The following is a 12,808-nucleotide window of genomic DNA, read 5'->3' as shown; positions in this document are numbered from 1 at the left end:
AAAGAAAGGAGGAAATTATAAAAATAAGAGTACAAAATAATGCAACAGAGACTAATAAAACAATGTAAATGAATCAAAGAGTTGTTCTTTGAATATGAGACTTGTCAAATCAGAGCAGAAATTAATGTAATTGAAACTAAGAAAACAATATAAAGAATTAATGAATCAAAGAGTTGGTTCTTTGAAAAAATAAATAAAATTGATAAACCCTTAGCCAACCTTATCAAAAAAAGCAAAGAAAAAAACTCAAATTCATGCAATAAGGAATGAAAAAGGTGAAATCACTGAAGATCCTGTAGAAATTCAGAAGATCATCAATAATGACTTCAAAAATTTTTACTCTCATAGGATGGAAAACAGAAGAAATGGGATAGATTCCTAGGTACATATGAATTACCAAAGCTGAATCAAGAAGATATAAAAATTCTATACAACCCAAGCGCCTGCCTGGCAAGCGCAAGGTCGTGAGTTCGGTTCCCGGTACCGGAGAAAAACCAAAAAAAAAAAAAAAAAAAAAAAAAAAAAATTCTATACAACCCAATATCAGTCAATGAAATTGAAAATGTAATTAAAAGCTTATCAACAAAGAAAAGCCCATGTCTTGAATGGCTTTATAGCTGACTTCTACAAGAAATTTAGAGAAGTTTTAATGCCAATACTTCTCCAACTCTTTAATGAAATTGAAAGAGAAAGAATTCCCTCTAACTCATTCCTGAGGGCAAATATTACCCTGATACCAAGACCAGAGAAAGACTCAACCAAAAAAGGAGAACTACAGGCTAATCTCCATAATGAACATAGATGCAAAAATCCTGAATAAGATACTATCAAACAGAATTCAGCAAATCATCAAGAAGATTATACACCATGACCAAGTGGGATTCATCCCAGGAGTGCAGAGATGTTCAATATATGGAAATCAATAAATGTAGCACACCATATCAACAGAGTAAAAGGCAAAAATCACAAAAATCATCTCAAAAGATGCAGCAAAAGCTTTTTATAAAGCCCAACACTCATTCATGATAAAAACCCTCCAGAAAATTGGAGTAGAAGGCCTTTACCTCAATCTGATAAAAGCCATCTATGACAAACCAACAGCAAACATCATACTAAATGCACAAAACTGAAAGCTTTCACTCTAAAATCAGGAACAAGACAAAGATGTCCACTATCACCACTCCTATTCAATATAGTTCTGGAAATATTGGCCAGAGCAATTAGACAAGAGAGAGAAATAGAGAGAATAAGAGAAATACAAGGAATAAGAGTAGGAAAGGAACATATGAAATTATCTTATTTGCAGATGACATGATACTCTACATATAAAGCCCCCCAAAACTCCACCAAAAGACTTCTAGATTTGATAACCACATTCAGGAGCATAGCAGGATACAAAGTCAACACTCAGAAAACAACTGCATTCCTGTACATAAACAACAAACTAATTGAAAGAGAAATTAGGAAAATATACCATTCATAATAACATCCAAAAAAGGAAATACTTAGGAATCAATCTAACAAAGAAAGAAAAAGGTCTACGCATTGAAAATTACACTATGCTGAAAAAAGACATCAAAAAGGATTTCAGAAAATGGAAGGATATTCCTTGTTCATGGATAAGAAGAATGAACAGTGTGAAACAGGCCATAGTCCCAAAACTGTTATACAGACTTAAGGCAATCCTATCAAAATACCATGAGCATACCTCACAGATCTAGAGAAAATATTCCTAAAATTCATCTGGAAACAGAAGAGACCTAGAATAATAAAAGCAATCCTGGACAACAAAGGCAAGGGAGAGGCATCACAATCCCTGACTTGAAATTATACTACAAAGCTACTGTGATAAGGTCAGCATGGTACTGATGAAAAAGCAGACCTGAGGATCAATGGAACACAACTACAATCACACTCAGCCACCTTGTCTTTGACAAAGGGGCCAAACATGTTCACTGGAAGAAAGATAGCCTCTTTAATAAATGGTGCTGGAAAAACTGACTGGCCACATGTCAAAGACTGAAACTAGATCCATGTCTATCATCATGCACTAAAATAAAGCTAAAATGGGTCAAAGATCTAAATATTAAAACAGAAACACTAAATCTACTGGAAGAGAAAGTAGATAGAAATCTTGAAGACACAGGGATAGGCGGTGAGATCATGAGTGAAAATCAAACTGCATGAAGAATACTTTAAAGACTCAACAACTGGGATCTCATCTTATTGAAAAGTTTTTGCATATCAAAAGAAATCACTGACAGAGTAAGAAGCAAACGCGTGAATGGGGAAAAATTTTACCCAACTGTCCCTCAGACAAAGAACTTCTATGTAGAACATATAAAGAATTAAAAAAAATTAGATCCCCAAATTTCAAAGACCCAATCAAAACATGGGCATCTGAGATGAATACACATTTCTCAGCTGAAGAAATACAAAATGGCAAATAAATATATGAAAAAATGTTCAACATTGGTCATTCATGAAATGCAAATTAAAATAACACTGAGATTGCATCTCACCCCAGAAAGAATGGTTATCATCAAGAAATCAACCAATTGGAGTGCAGATTGGTGAAAGCACTGTGGAAATGGGTGTGGAGATTCCTCACAAAGCTAGGATTAGAAGTCTCACTTGATCCAGTTATTCTCCTTCTGGATATTTTCCCAGAAGAATTGAAAGCATCATACCACAGTGATATATGTGCATCCATGTTTGTGGCAGCACTTTTTGTAATAGCTAAATCCTCGAAACAACCCAAATGCCTATCACCTGAGGTATGGATAAAAAAGATGTATTTTTATACTGAGAGGGCAAGAGAGACTGCAGTTTCTTTTTGTTACTCCATTTTAAAAGTCACTTAAATGTTAGATGAACTCACTTCTCCAATCCTTTCATTATAGCTAACAAAAAAGCAGAGCTATAAAATGAGAAACAAATAATTAAAACAAATTGCAGGTAAGCTACAATTTAACCATACTAACAAACCCCTGGGAAATGTAAACCTTGTGACCATGATGTGACATTTTGTAAAATTCCAAAATGAGGTAATGTGGTTTCCATGGTTACTTGTCGATGTGTAAAAACCCAGTACAAAGTTCTCTGATGGTCAACGTCTTGGTTTCTGACTCTTGGTCAGGTTTGTCAGTTGCATGCCTCAGTAAAGCTTTATTTGTTCCCTGATTTTCAGCTTCTCATGAGTACCTGTCTCACTGAATCTCACTGTAACAATACAATGGAGTATTACTCAGCTGTAAAGAAAGATAAACTTGAGGCCTTTGTAGGTAAATGGGTGCAATGAGAGACCATACTCGTAAGGGAAATAAATCAGACCTGCATGTGTAAACATCACATTGTCTCCCTAGTGTAAGACCAGTTTGTCATACAGATGAGGTTGCCATTGTTCACCCTTCTCTGGCATTAGTTCTAATTTTGAAGAGCTAAACTCCATTTCCCTAAGTGTTAAAAGTGGATTTGCTTCTTGTTGTCCATGTGGATAAGTCTCTAAATATCTAACATCTACTCATCAGAGAAAAACCACTCTTTCCAAGCATCCTCTCCCCTCCAGCAGATGGAAACCAAACATGACACTGCCTTGTGTCAAGAGAGATGCCCGTCATCATCCTGTGTGGTCTACTGAGCTCTCAGAGAACACTGAGGTAGCCCCACCACTGCCATCACCTCACGAGGATCTACCAGCATGGAAGAATGTATAGCCTGCCAAATGAAATAAGCTAAAGCTAGAGAAGTACCAAGTGGTATTTTCCTGCTTCTAGGAGCATATTCCAAAAATAGAAGCTGAAAGTAAAAAAAGAGAATTCTGTGCTGTAATGTGGTGCATAGAATTGAAATTTCCCTTAAGTGTTTTCGTATCAGAAAAACCATGTTTCCAACCACTAACTTCCCAAGTGTGGAATATTAAATTCCTTAATAAATATCATTTTCATTCAGGACAGCTGAGTCAACAGACGTGATTATCATTCTTAATTTCCTCCTCCCTGTCATTTTCTGTTTAAGAGGAATTTTCAGCGAGGACCACCTGGACTCCTCTCTAGCTAACCTGTAATTACCTGGGCCTCTAGACTGGATATTACTTAATTGGATCCTGTGTCATTTAAAATATTTTGCATGCTCTCTTGCAAATTATTTAAAAATAAGAGCAAACCTATTACTCCACTTTTGTGGTCAGGAAACTGTTTCTAGAGGGTTTCCAGATAAACCATTTGCATGGTTGCATGCAACAGTGAATTTCCCTGATGGAGCTGGAACAAGTCATGCACAAGGAAGCTTGACTGTCAGGGATTCAGGGGTAAAAGTCTTGCTGAGCACCAAGGATACGTTCCTCTTACCAGAGCACTGTGTGCAGCTGGAGTTAACTCACATCAGATGAGGTGCCACTCTTCCAGAGGCAATGACAATACATTTAACACAGGCCGGATCTCTGCTGTATGTGATCCCTTTCCCCAGTCAACAGGTCTGTGCAGAGTGCTGAATTTATAAAATATCACAGTGGGGCTGTCAGGCTAACAGCCAGTGAAAATTAGAAAGAAAAGAGACGAGATTGTCTGTGATGCTGGCATCTGGTGGAAATGGGTGTGGCTTCCTCTTTGTATTGCATTAAGGTAATACATTGGGATGGGGAAATGCTCAGGACTTGGGCTCCTCCATGCTTCCTGCACCAAGAGAGGATCTGTCTTATGGCTGGTGCTGAGCAAAATGTGGATGATAAGTAGCTCAAGGACTAGATATCTTTAGATACATATTCACTGTGGACTTCTGCAAGTACAGTTTCTAGTTTTGCTGCACCATGGCGAGGGTGACTTTTAGAGGGGACTTCAGGTAAAACAGAACAAGATACTGATAGCAGTTCATGTATAGAAAGATTCCTGATTAAGTCCTCAGGCTTGTCATTCTTGTGACAGCCACTATTCTCTTGGACGGTCCTGGGAAGTGTGTGCTGTATCCCTTTATAACTCACCTTGGCTATAAATATAACCACTTAATCTCGACTATTTCAACCAATACATAATCTGGTCTCTGCTCTCTTCCTTTTACAATGCTGCTTGTCAACATATGCCACCCATTCTGGTTGGTGCTATGAATATAGACAGTGGTGCAGTCCCTTCCCTTAAGAGATAACCAGTCTTTACTGCAAACCAGAGGAGAGATCTACTGACTACAATTCTACAAGACTTGCCAATGTTAAGGACAAAGTGCTGGGAAAGTGTTGAGCACTTTTTTTTTTTCCAGTAAGCCCTTGAGCTTGTTAACTAATGATTTTAAATCAAGGGATGTAGTTTCATGATCTGTAAATAGGCGTTAATTTGAGACTTTCAGTCAGAGGAGTGGGGCTTGTGGTCATCCACGGCCAGTGGTAAATGAGAATAGTCTCTTCAGTTTGTAAACTGGAAGCAAAGCATTCAAATTCATGCTGCAAAAAATCGTAAATGTACACTTGAAACTGCAGCAACATACTGACAGTCACAGAAGCTTGTATATACCATTCATTGTAAGCAAGTCTATTTCCAGAAGGTCCTATTTAATATAGGACCTCAAATTTAAGATTAATTTCATCCCTGCTTTTATGTTAATTGTATGATTCAGGAAATCTTTTCCTTGTATTCCTGGCTTCCTTAAATTTGATATGTATCTACTCAGTACCAGGTCCAAAGTTTCACCCCAAACTGAACAGGGAGAAGGAACAGCTGGGAGGACCTGGGGCTGCACACCACCGCTTCACTCAGGGAGAGGAAGTGGAAACTTGATGTCTCTGCAGGAAGCTCTATCTCATAGTTTAGGCTGATTCCCTTGCTAGCTTTTCTATTAGGTTCTGATGACTCCTTTAACTACATTTTCCATTAGACATCCAGATAACCAGAAGACATATGGTGCTAATGTTTCCCTGGCCTTTTATGATCAGAAGCAGCTGGTAAACAGAACAAAAAATTTTAAAAAAGAACAAACGAGCCTTAGGGTATTGAAGCTGTTATCAATCAGTCCTGGATTCTTCAGCCCTCGCTCATATATTATACTAACCAGGGTGAGTATATGGGGCGGGTTGTGCTTTGAAGGGCCTGGCTGGGACTTGTGTTACCTGTGGCGGGGCCAGATGCAATCTCTTCCATCATGGTCATCTATATGAAAAGTCTCTGTTTCTGGTGGGGAGGTTGTACAAGAGGCTTCAAGGAGGTGGAGGGGCTGGTGGTGTTGGCTTTGCTGGTGGTGAGGAGTGGCAGGGATTGGTCAGACTGCACTCATGTTGCTCCATTTGCTCTCAGAAGAAGCCCATATCTCATTTTATAAAATAAAACCAGGCTAACTAAGCTTGGAATAAGTCCAAGCAAGCAACTGGGATGACTCACAGTCTTATTGAGTGTGAATTTTTTTTCTTAACCAATGTCAAATTAGTGGGAATGTACCATATTTTGTCTACCACATTAAGCAAATTCCCCAAGAGTTCTGGGGCCATCTCTACTTAATTGGAAATACCTATTGTGATAATCCTACTGTATTTTGGATGCTAAGCATGTACTAGTATATTGCTAGGGACTGTGCATTCATTGTCTAACTTAAGCCTTAGAAAGAACATGTTGTGCCTCTGGAGATAAGGAAAGTAGGACTCAGAGACACTAACCAACCACTTTGAAGGTCTACCCAGCTAGCAAGGAGGAGACTGAGGGTTTTAATTCCTTCTTCTCTTACTCCAGAGACTTTCCCTGATCTTGCATTTTTTTTTGAAGGCGGGCTTGTGAAGAGTCATCATTACTAGTTTTTTCATTATCCTGGGGTACTGTTAGACAAAACTGATGAAGGGGTGTATTCCCCTGTGCCAAGCTAATGATTTAAAATGCACCTTCTTAGGGTCATATAATTGCTGAAGAGAATCATTTTTTTTTCTTTCTACAAAACCATATAAGCCTCAAAGGATTCACAGAGCCCGAGCCTGAATTTTACATCATTGGTGTGGGAGATTCAGGGTAGTCCTGGCCTAGTGCTCCCGGCAGTTTGGCCTCATGGAATGGCATGAGAGGGAGGGAACCTGGCCTGGAGGAGTGCATTCTGTGATGTGTGCTGAAGATGTGTGAGGAAACTTACTGCCAAAGTCTCAACCTCTACATGCCCTAGAAAACATTTTATTCTCTTTCAAATCTACATTTTAAACATGAGGTGAGTGTTCCGAAAGAGGAAGGTGAGGCAATCATTCTTTTGAAAGAAGTGAAGATTTCTATATCCACTGACAAAATGTGCTCCATTAAGCAGCTCAAATAAAACTGTCAGTTGATTTCTTTATAAATTTTCCGGGACAGCCACTGCCAGCTGGTTCCTCTCCATCCACAGGTCGAGATAAGCAGTTCTGTAATTAGCTTGCAGTCCTTCAGAAGGGGGGGTTATCACATCAGGTGCCTAAAGGACACAAGGAGCCCTCATCTGTATGCTCTGTGTATAAGGTGTGGATTTGACCTATCGTCTCTGCCTGCACTGCTACTCAACTCTGAGAACAAATCCTCCTGCCGGCATTGTGTGACACAGCTTTGTCTACTCATATGAGTACTCAGAGAGCTTTAGTGCTGTGGGGGTCCCTGCTTTCTCCCAGTGACCACTCCCTCATACTTCCTGTGGCTTTCTATTTATCTATGTGCTTCCAAACATACTATCTCATTTAACCTTCAGTTTGACTCTATGGGGTAAGCATTATTATCCTTAAATGATGAAACTAAGGTTCAAGTCCTATAGCTTATAAATGTAGTGCTTCAGTGTCTGGTTAGGACCCCTTTCTTCAAACAGCACGCCCTTCCTATCTTCACTTGATAGAAGAGAGATGTGTTAGTCAGTCCTCCCTTATAAGACACCCATCCTAGTCATGAGGGTTCTGCCCTTATGACCCAGTCACCTCCAAAAAGCCTCATCTCCTATCATAACTTTGGGGATAGCATTTCAACATGAGGACACAAATCTTCAGACTTTGTTTTTTGATGACTCTGGCTGCTTTGAGGAGCATTGGTCAGGTATGTAAGACATCTTAGCTATTTTCTTGTTGCTAGGAAAACATACCTGATACCCACAACATTTTGCTTACAGTTTATAAAGGTTTCAGTCTGTAGTTGGCTGGTTCCAAGGCAGAGTAGCATGGCACCTGAGAAACAGTTCATGGTGTGGCAGACAAGAGGCAGCAAGCCTTTCTTCCCCTTTTTATTTCATCCAGGCTACAAGCTGATTGGTTAGTGCCACCCACACACCAGAGTGGACCTTCCCTCTTTAGTAAATTCATCATCCACAACCAGAACTATACTAACCTAATCAGTAGGCTGACCCAGTATCATACACCCATGACCTAATCACTCCCAAAAGCCCTACCTCTGAACCCAGGAGGCTTTAGGATGCATTTTAGATATAAACCATAACAGATGTGCCTTTATTGGAATTTGTCTAATGTTTTTCTCAGGACTACTCTGTTATAGGTTTTTTGGAGGAAGATCACCAAAGTTCCATTTTCATTACATATCAAGAATACACACTGTTTCTATAATTTATTGCTGTTAAAGTTGACTTGGTCACTTGGCTTAGAGAGTTTGTATCAGGTTTCTGTGCTGTAAAGTTATTTACTTTTCTCTCATTCAATACTGTACTGTTTGGAAGGAAGTCACTGTATAGTCCATGCTTACAGGAATAAGGAGTTACAATATCTCAATAAATAACTTGGGGGGTCACAATATCTCAATAAATAACTTGGAATGCTTTGTATGGGAGATTAATCTCTTCTGATTCATTTATTCAATCATTTATTTACATACCCATATAGACTTATGGATATTCATTTTTCACATCAAAGATTATTTAATCTATTGCCACTATAAGAAAGTAGGTTGATAGAGTATCACCTTGTACTAGTTAGGTAGTAAGTTTCAGGTTATTCTGAAGAGGTAGTGGTCTGTTTAAAAGGAACATTCTCTCTGTGAGCCATTTATTCACCAATGGAATAGTAGTACTGGAACATATCACTTTTATTTTAGTAGTGACAGACCAAATGTAGTCAAAGCTGGCATGATATTACTAGCCTGCTTCATTTCTTACCTGCTTTATCTCTTTCCATTGCCTTCACCTTGCCAGTTGCCTAGGGAAGCCAGCAGCTTTTCTGTGAATCAAAGAAGAGTGTCCATTCCTCTTTGAGTTTAGACCAGCACTTTGCACCTCAGGGTGACCAATCTGGGCCAGGGCATTCTCATCTTCATAGAGCAGTGAGAACCAATGAGCCATGTTCTTTTTTAAGGCACAGAGGGAAGGGTTGGTCATCTTTAATGTCTTGAAACTTATTCATGAATGAGAACAATGTGATACTTTTGTTTTCCTTTAAGTATCTACTGGGATGTGTGTGGGATCCATTTTTGGCAAGAAGGGCCAACCATATATGGCAGCAAACTTTAGTGAGGTTTGTGCAGATTTTCAAATTGCGATGACAAAAGTTTGAGATTTACACTAACCCAGCATGGGAGAACCTGATTGGTAAGACTTGGCTGCATGACTAAAATCCTAGCCACCTATCCATGGAATCCGATTTAACATTCTATACCACACACCGTGAAGAACACAGGTCTCCTCAGCACGCCCTGACACTTTCCTGCAGAAGACAAGATGGAAACCTTATCTTTCTTTCCTTCTCTAGACGTTGGCAGGGTAAATACTTGGTGTAAGAAATAGAGTTCTACTGGCTGACATTTGGAAAATCCCCATGCACATCCAATAATTATGTGAATAGTCTTGGCTTTTGGGTATAATTATTTGGGTGAAATCACTCTGCTCCCTAGGGTGTGGGAAACTGCCAAATAGATTTGCTTTCTTATCTGGTGCTGCTCCAAGATGGCAATAGTTTTGCATCATTATTTCAATTACATGGTCTATCTTTCTGGAACACGTAAAGTGTGGTCAGAGCCTGGCAGTGCACATGGTCCTGCAGAGACAGAAAATTGCCAGATAATACTTGCTTTATAGGTGAAAGGCTGACCTTCAAAGAGTAAGTGGGGCTGCCTCAGTCAGTTTGAACATGGGGAGTGGAGGGTTATATCTGACATTATTGTCAGGCAGTATAGACAGTGGGAAATTACTGAGTTTTACATAAATGAGGGAGATTTGAGTCATAATCCTGCTTTGTCACTCATTAACCATGTGACCTGAGGCAGTTACCTAACCGTTATGCATTTCTTTCCTCATCTATAAACTTAGAAATTCTGGCTTTAACTGATTTCTTTGTGAATTAAAAGAGACAAGGCGTGTAAAAAGTCTGGAACATAATAGAGAATCCATAAATTATGGCAGCTATCTTGTCACCATCAAAGTTTTTGGCATTATAATCTCTATGATTACATTGCCAAGATTCTGAAATCCATGAGATATATACCACTAACTTCTCTCTCTTTGGGCTTAGCTTCCATAAAACATAGAGATGATTGCCAGTTTATCATGGTTCAATTTATGATGTTTCAACTTTATGGTGGTGTGAAAGCAATATGTATTCAATAGCAACCACACTTTAAATTTTGAATTTTGAGCACTTATAAGGGCAGTATTATGTGGTAAGAGACCTCCTCATGACATGGGGTGGCAGCAGCAAGCCCCAGCTCTTACGCACGCAGTCATAAAAAAAATTAGTATATTAGGTGTATTAAAAGCATCTTAATTTATGATGTTTTCATCTTCTGATGGATTTATTGGGATGCGATTTAATTGCAAGTTGAGGAACATCTATATTGTCTTTCACAAAAGAATATGTCTTTCTGACTCACCAGCATTTCAACATCATTTTGAATTATTGTCTATGCTGGTTAATTTGTTCCGATACATTCTCACTCTTGATTTTATTTGTGTTCCATGGTGAACATTTAAAAGACCGCTGGCCTTGGCTTGAGCTAGTCCTTGCTCAAATAAAGAAATACTTCATTTTTATCCAGAGCTTGACACAGTGGCAAATGACCCTAACAGATACTGGCTCGTCCTGGCTGACTGTCTCTCAACCCTCAGGCAGTGCACATGTTTTCATCATGGTAGGTAGTTCTTTGTCCTTTGTCTCCTCATAAGCACACCCACTGCTGTCGGGTGGACTATAGATGAAAAGTTTCCTTGAGGTCTTACCTGATATATAACCCCCAAACACTCAAGTCTGGAGGAGGCTTCCCCAGTCTTTAAGTCCAAACTGTCCTGACAAAAATTTTGGAACTAATTACTTGTGAGGAGTTTGAGGCGCCTTCACATTTTCGCTCTGCTAGATTAAAGGAATATAAGCAATCACTTGACATAAAAATGATTTTGACTTTCACTTAATGCAGCATTTCTTAAAAACGTCTCGTGTTCCTCATCCTATTTGTATTTACATTTGGACCTCCAAACTTGCTAAGAGTGTAACACAGTTCCTGGTTCACTCCCTGTTGCATTTGCACTGTTTTCAGTGTAATTCTCAAGTTGCTCTCTGAAGCACTGCTTAGGAGTCTCTTAGTGGTCCTAACAAGTTACCTTCCCATTTTCCTTCTTGGTTTATCTGGTGCACTCCATCACCCTTCTTTTCCTGCAACTTCTCCCTTGATTTCTTTTGTTTTTAAATTTATTTTAAAAGTCAAAGAAGGAAAACATATTAACAAACAGACATCCATTTACAAAATAGCATAAGAACAATACAAGCAATATGGAGTTACAGACAAAGTGGTAGGAAATTAACAATGCTTGTTGTATTACGTATTGATATCTTCAAAGTGGTTTTGTAGCAAAACAAATAGAGACTTACAAGATTGGTCAAATAAGTAATCATTAACTGTTCCTTTCAGTAAAGTGATAGAAGTCAGTAGTAAACCTATGTTAGCTATCCTGTATACACATACATAAGTAATTTTCCCTTTCTTTTCTCTTTTCCCTCACCCCAGTTGATCTTTACTTTTGAGCATTTTCCTTTCATTTCACAATGTCTATTATACCTCCTAATTGTTATTCACTCTTTCAGGTTCTTACACTAGTGAGACAATGCATTGCTTACACATGGAGGTCTGGTTCATTTCACTTATGAGTATGGTCTCTAGTTGTGACAATTTGCCCGTAAAAGCCTGTATGTTATCTTTCTTTATGGCTGAGTAATATTCCATTATATAAAACTACCACAATTTTTTTATCCACTCCTCAGTGGATGGACATTTGGGTTGCTTCCACAATTTAGCAATTACAAATTGCACTGCTATAAACATGGGTGCACATATATCACTGTGATATGATGCTTTCAGATCTTCTGGGAAAATACCCAGGAGGGAGATAGCTGGGTTGAATGAGACCTCTAGACCTAGTTTTCTGAGGAATCTCCAAACTGATTTCCACAGTGGTTTCACCAGTCTGCATTCCCACCAGCAGTGGAGAAGAGTTCATATTTCTCCAGAGCCTCACTAGCATTTGTTATTTATTGATTTCTTAATGATAGCCATTCTTATTGGGGTGAGATGAAATCTTAATGTTTTTTTAATTTGTATTTCTCCAATGACTAATGATGTGGAACATTTTCTCATGTATTTATTTGCCATTTGTATTTCTTCATCTGAGAAGTGTGTGTTCATCTCAAATGCCCATTTTTGGATTGGGTCTTTGAATTTGCCCGGGAGGGGGGGGGCTGATGTTTTTTAATTCTTTATATGTTCTAGATAGAAGACTTGTCTGAGGGACAGTCAGCTAAAGTTTTTCCCAATTTGTGGGTTTTCTTTTTACTCTGCTGGTAATTTCTTTAGATGTGCAGAAACTTTTCAGTAGAATGAGATCCCAGTTGTTGATTCTTTGAAGTATTTCA

This window comes from Chinchilla lanigera, unplaced genomic scaffold, assembly GCF_000276665.1.
Source record: "Chinchilla lanigera isolate Chin_1 unplaced genomic scaffold, ChiLan1.0 scaffold00011, whole genome shotgun sequence".
NCBI lineage: Eukaryota > Metazoa > Chordata > Mammalia > Rodentia > Chinchillidae > Chinchilla > Chinchilla lanigera.
The sequence above is the reverse complement of the archived record's forward strand: the minus strand, read 5'-3'. Positions refer to the sequence as shown.